Consider the following 6,763-nt stretch of genomic DNA (forward strand, 5'->3'; position numbering starts at 1 on the left):
GGAAGGACATCTCATTTATTTAATAGTGGTAAGGAAAATAGTTTATGGAACAAGGACCAAGGACCTTAGATAAGGGGACTAGAGCCACAGCTTCCTGCAGCTGTGCAATGAGTTACAGGCAGGGAGGGAGAGGTGGAGGCCTTGCTATTATGTGCACAGAAACACCTTTCAGTAATCCAGGAGCTCAGGGCTGCCCAGCATGCTTTGTATTAGAGGCTGGGGACAGCATATTTCTTTGTATCCTTAGAGTTTCTGTTGCCTTCTGAAACTGATACAACACAAATTGTTTGTGTGTGCGTGTATGTATGAAAGAGGAAGCACTTTAGTTCAAATGAGCACTTAATATTCGTAATTTGATCTAATTTTAATAAATTATATATGGGAAATACTGAATAGGCCACAAAATATTTTATTATTACTATTTTTTAAAATAAAATGTTTTTCTCCATTTCTTCTGTCCCACCTTCAATTTTTTGTTGCTTTTTTTTTCTTATGAGCAAGAATTATATCTGCTCAGATTCTCAAAAATTAATCTGCTTTAAAATGTTGAGAACATCAGGTCTCCTGTCAGTAAGCAGACAGGAGAAGTTAGGGAGAAGAGCATTGTTTGGAAAAGAAAACTTAGTCATCCTGTCACCTGAATGCATATTTGTGTACTGCTTAGATATTGCTGCTCCAAGTGATTCTGAACAGCTCTTCAAAGGGTGCATTGGTATGTGACATTTCAGAGGGAGATGAAGCTTCAGTCCACAAAAGGACATATATTAATTGGGGATTTTACTTTATTTTGGCACAGAGTTTTTAAAAAAAAAATCACCTGGATGGATTTTAAGATATAGACAACGTTTCAGATCTGGTTTTGGAAGCCTGATTGAGAAAGTTCTTTCTCCCCAGCATTTAGGACAGCATGTTCTCTCTAAAGAAAGCTGTCTATTTTTCTTTTCTTTGATGGACCTTCAGTTTAGAACAGACACAAAGCTGGGAACACAACCCAAGGCAGAAAAAATTCACTCCTATGTACTGTTGGTCAGGTTGACTGTAGGACACAAAGGTTATGGATCGGTGGTGGAGCCTTGTCCCTGCGTGAGCATGTTTTCTGGACTTTGGCTGGAGCTGAATTACTGACTTCTGAAAGGAGGGATGGGTCTGGGTTTCTAGCGGGAACAGCCAATGGGAAGGAAGTAATATTCATTAAGAGTGTCTCAGGCAGGCCACACCGGTAAGGCATGCTGTTAACACACCCTCCTGCACACTGTTCGCCTGTGTTTGAAACCCTTCCAGGATACTGGGGTTACGTTTTTATTCCAACCAGGAAGAATACATGATTGGATTCTTCTTTTTATCCCTTCCTTCCTTCCTTCCTCGCTTCCCTCCCTCCCTCCCTCCCTCACCCATCTCCCCCTCCCCCTGCTGCCCTCCTCTGGAGCTCTTCTTTCCAGCAGGAGCTTGAGAATAAGATTATTATCCAATCAACTCAACAGCAGCCCATGTCAGTGTCCACATGTGCATCTGAGACGAGAAGAGATTCATTTGTGACCTGGAAACTGAAGTCTGCTTAGGTCTGTAAATATGAATAAAGCCCATTCTCCTTAATGATGAAGGTAATCTCCAGTAATTTAATTGTCTTTCTTAACTAGTGGGGATAACCCATTTCTCTCCACCCCCCCCTCCTCTCACACAAAAACTATGCTTCTCATAGAGTGATCTTTACAAACACAGGGGAAATATGTCTTTTGGTTAATTGCATTTGAAAGAGCTTCCCCCCCCCCTTTTTTTCTTTTTTGTATGAGAGACTCTTCTTTCTCCACCACAAATTATGTGTTTTTCTAATACATATTGTGGTGAGCTGCTTGGGCTCTTATGGGCTAACTGTGGAAGTGGTTGGTGTGTGTGGGATGTACTCCTGGCTTGGGTTAGCTTTGGTGAAAGTTGCTGCTTTGGTTGCTGCTACAGATGAAAGGCAGTTTCTTTCTGTTGCCGTTGTTTGTGGAACTTTGGTGGACCTGGAGTGGATTGTGAGACCCCCCTGCCAGCCCATCCCCTGTGAGCACAGAGCCGTTGTCTCTTTCCATGTGTCATGTGCATTTTCCAAAACATTCAGCCGTGCCTCTAAGAAAGAAGTACAGCTTCTTAAGATGGCCTAGGAATGGAGCTGTTTTCTTTTCAATATGGTTTTGGAAAGAAATTATAGATGGAAGGTAGAAATCAAGTTGTACAGAAGGACTTAAGTGTAAGCCAGGAATGCAAAGATTAGACTCACTGGTTTAGTTAGGGCAAATAACTTCACTTTGAATTATTTTCTTCTTTTGAGCGAAAAAAAAAGTAGATCTGTGTTGAAAGCAGTGTCTGAGGAGACCAGCTTATAACACACAGCAATTGCAGAGACAAGTTAGGTGACACCAAGAACAAGTGTGTCTAGGCAGTCCCTTTAAAAATACCCCAACCGAGGTTATGAAACCACACAGCTTCTTTGAGGAATAACGCATCCAGGGCTAAAGCAGCCTAATTTTATTCAAGGATTTGAAGAGTAAAAAGGGATTTGGTTCTTTAAAAAAGGGAAAAAAGAACAGCCGAGTGAGGATTATTGATCAGTGAGGGATTAAACATTTGCTGGAATACAAAGCATCAGGAATTATCAACATGGACATCACAGTGGCCGGCCATTCAGCACTTGGAAATGCAAACAGCCCAGTTTCCCACTGATCCAATGGCAGCAGCCTGGAGCTCTTGATTCCCTGTGTGTCCACCTTTGTACTCCCTGCCCCTGGACAGGGATGAGGAGATGGGTTAGGGGTGAAAGGAAACTAATCTTGCTCTTTTAACTTCTGTCTGTCTGTCCCTCTTGAGCAGGCCAAGCAGAGACCAGAGAGGGAAAGCACTGGGGAGCCTAGGAGAGGTCCTGAGGTCCAGAGAGGATCAGGAGATCTATCGGGAAACCTCAACTACCACTTCCTCCTGTTGCCAGGGCTGTGGTCCTGTCTGCTTGCCGGCCCGCACCTGCCTCTGTGGTTCACAAGGAAAAGGCATTTGGCACTTGTACAGCCGGCCCAAGGGAGTAGTGCTGGGGCCATCCCTCCCTTTCTGGTTTTGTCTTTTTCTTCCCCTGTCAGGTGCCACTGGCTTTGAACCATGTAATTGCATCAATAAGCCATCTCTGGGATGAGCGGTGTGTGTGTGTGTATGTGTGTGTGTGTGTGTGTGTGTCTGTGTGTGTGTCTGTTTGTGTGTGTGTCTGTGTGTGTGTCTGTGTGTGTGTGTGTGTGTGTGTGTGTGTGTCTGTGTGTGTGTTCTACTGGCAGCCTGGCTCTGCCACCCTGCCTCCTGGAAGGGTTTGCAGGACTGAGGACATTGGTTTGGATCCTGAGGCTGATTTTTATCACCTCTGCATAAGGCTTAGCCTGTGAGGAGGGAAAGTGAGAGGGAGGGAAGAGGAAGTCTGACTTTGCACTTTCAAGAGCATGTGTGATTTTCCAGGATGTACATAATATACATTGAAGCATCTGTGTTGTGGGCTCCCAGGGATTTGCCTGTTCTCAGTGCCGATTCTTTGTGCACCCTGCATACATCCTACCTTTTGGAGACTGGGGGAGGCAGTGGAGGATGTTGTATAAGAGGACCAGTGTCCTGACCCACGTGCTGACTGGGTTAAAACAGGTGCACAGATACTTCAAGCTCCAGCCCACATCTCTACCTACCCCTGGGCAGGAAGAGCCTAGGGTCACCGTCTGCCTCTTGGAGACTCAGTTTCCCCATCCACTGGGAAGTTTTTGATAAAGGCCTTTATTTTGGGTGCCACATTCTCATGCTGAGTCTCCTATTGCCTTCTGTTGTCAACTTGAGGAGCCTTTGAAACTTTGGGGGAGACGTTCCCATCTTTTTCTTCCTTCTTCTTTTCCATACATTGGACTGTGTTGCTATTTTCAGGCCACAAGTGATGAGACTGAAATGTAAGTGTCTTGATGTGCCAGGTGGGGACATCAGGCCACCTGGCTCAAAACCTGGAATTCTAGGACATGTTAACTGTCTGAACCACAGAGGTAGAGAGAGCACACACAGGGCCACACTCACTGACCCGTGAATGTCACAGATGTGGCCGGGCCAGGCCTTGAGACCATGTCAACCCTGGTCCAGAGGAGAAAGGACACACTTCACCCACAGCTCTTTTTAGGGAGCTGGGATTGAGTTCCATCTGTAGAATCGCAAAGTGTTTCTGGGTTTGGAGCCACTCTTTCTCAGACGTCAAGTAAACACACACAAGGTTGCAATGAGGGTTATGCAAGCCTGTATGCTGGGGTTTGACTCAGGACAAGCCCTAAAATGAGCACATTTTGCTCATTTTTGCTGTTCAAAATTTTGGTGATCCTAGGGTTTAAACTCAGAGCCTTGCACTTGTTATACGGATGCTTTACCACTTGAACCTTGCCTCTAGGTTCCTTTGCTTTCTGCCAATGTTGTATGACTGTGTCTGAATCCACCTCCTCTAGGTTCACTGGTGATGTTGGACTCCCGGGCCCATGTCACCGCACTGTTTTTCTCCCCCAGAAACAGTGTCTTGTGGACCTTTCTGCCCGGTCTGTCCTAGAACCTTGATCCTTCTAATGTCAGCCTGCTAAGTAGCTGAGATGATAGGTGCCAGCCACCAGCATGTAGCTGAGGATGTATTGTCCCACTGTTATCCTACTGAGCCCAAACCTTAGATGCACCCAGTGATTGTGTTGGCGAATTGACATCATCGGATGAGCAGCATATATGGCTTATTTATTGACAGTCGAGGTCCAAGCCCTGACTAGGCCCAAAGCCTTAGCCTCACTCTTGGTCCATGGAGATGGAAGACTATCCAGGCAGATGTGTCTCAAAACAGCAATGCTGCTGAGTTTGGTGTGTGTGGTTGTTTGGGGTGTGTGTGGTTGGGGTATGTGTGGTTGTTTGGGGTGTGTGTAGTTGTTTGGGAAGTGTGTGGTTTGGGATGTGTGTGGTTGTTTGTGGTGTGTGTGGTTGTTTGGGATGTGTGTAGTTGTTTGGGATGTGTGTGGTTGTTTGGGATGTTTATGATTGTTTGGGGTGTGTGTGTGTGGTTGTTTGGTGTGTGTGTGTGGTTGTTTGCGGGAGTGTGGTTTGGTTTCCTGCTCATCAGCCTTGGTGGGTGCCATCTTCTCCCCTCCCCATAGGATGCTCTCTGCTCACAGTGGTGTGACCTGTACCCCTCTCTATTCTCAGTGTTTAACCTGTACCTCCTCTCTGCTCTTGGTATGACTCTATCCCCTCTCTGCTCTTGGTAGTGTGACTTGTATCCCTTCTCTGTTTTTGGTGTGACCTGTACCCCCTCTCTGCTCTTGGTGTGACCTGTACCCCAGGGCTAATTTAGGCCATTGGGATTTAGAATGCAGTTGGAGATGGGAAGGAGAGGGGACTGGAGAGGGAGGCTGGGAGAAGAGATCTGGTCCCACACCTGCTCGCTGCTCCTCAGGACACCTCTGTGCACTCCACAGGGCCACTGTGAAGCCTGATGGGGAGGAGCTCTATTCTGGCTGTCCAGGGCCCCGCGGAAGGAAAAGCAAGGGAGGAACGCGCTTGAAAATAACATCGTGACTGTTCTTGGGGTAGAGTTCTGCTTTTGCCAGCTTCATTTTTAATGAAAGGATGGAAATGTCCAGAGGCAGGGTGGTGACTAATGGAGTTGCATTGTCCTCTTCTTATTGGAGTTTCAACAGCAGGGCATCCAAGCTCACTCTCTGAGACTGCATTCACGCCAATGTGCAATATGAAATGGAGTTCCTTCCGCATTCACCTCTCTCTAGTCCTGGGCCTGGAGCAGCAACTTAGTCTTCACCTGGTCTGATTTGATGGGATGATTCTCCAGCGCTCACTCCTTTTCTTATGTTGACAGTGGTAGTGGTGGGGGGGGAACACAAATTTACATGACAAAGGACATAGTTCACCTTTTTCACCTGGGAAGTACTTGTGTTTGTTTTCTGGGTAGATAAACTACATTTAAATGGCATGATGGATTAAATAAAGTGTTATTTTTATTTCCTTACCATTGTTAAGGACTAAGTACTTCTGGGTTTTCTTTTTCTTTTTTCTTTTTTACTATCTGGCAGCAAAAATGCCAGCTCAAGTAGAAGTGTGGTTCAAGTGGTAAAATGCCAGCTTTGGAAGAAAACGCTAAGGAAGAGCATGAGGCCACCAGATTGAAGTCTAGGCTTCCAGTCCCAGAGGCAGGCTGTGAGTCACAGCCCATTGGGGTCACACAGCCCAGCACTGCGTAACAGACAGTGAAAGGGTCAGGACATGACTGCCATCATTTTGTTTTTCTTTGCATGCTAGGCTTTGAAGTCAGGGCCATGCCCTTACTAGACAGAAGTTATATCATCTGAGCAATGCCTCCGGCCCTTTTTTGCTTTATTTATTTTTCAAATACGGCTTCCAGGCTGACCCATCAGCACCTCTCATGCATACTTGGATCATTAATGTCAGCTGCCCATGGCACTCATTCTCCCTCCCCCCCCCCAACTCCTTGGAGTCCTGCTGGAGGCTCACTGCAGACACATCCTCATGGCTGCTGTAAATGGAAGGGACCCTGGTCATCAGCAAATGGCAGTGTGAGGCCAAGCAAGGTCAGAACTGGTCAGGAATCAGGACTGGTAATGACTCTGTGCTTAGGGGCAGGCATAGCTCCTGATGAGTGGGTGGAGGACTGGACTATGTAGCTTCAGTGTATCTGTTTTCAGGCAGTGACTATCATAGACACATTTGGATTTTG

At 46.3% G+C, this 6,763-nt stretch overlaps 1 long non-coding RNA gene across 1 annotated transcript; it reads left to right on the plus strand.

Annotated features, from left to right (window-relative positions):
- Positions 1-1,274: 1,274 nt before the first annotated feature.
- Positions 1,275-6,001, plus strand: LOC138840837 (uncharacterized). Its single transcript, XR_011376238.1, has 3 exons — positions 1,275-1,559; positions 1,954-2,043; positions 2,851-6,001. It is a non-coding gene; the product is annotated as an uncharacterized lncRNA (long non-coding RNA).
- Positions 6,002-6,763: the final 762 nt, after the last annotated feature.

This window comes from Dipodomys merriami, unplaced genomic scaffold, assembly GCF_024711535.1.
Source record: "Dipodomys merriami isolate MVZ:Mamm:240054 unplaced genomic scaffold, mDipMer1.0.p SCAF_3005, whole genome shotgun sequence".
NCBI classification, from domain to species: domain Eukaryota; kingdom Metazoa; phylum Chordata; class Mammalia; order Rodentia; family Heteromyidae; genus Dipodomys; species Dipodomys merriami.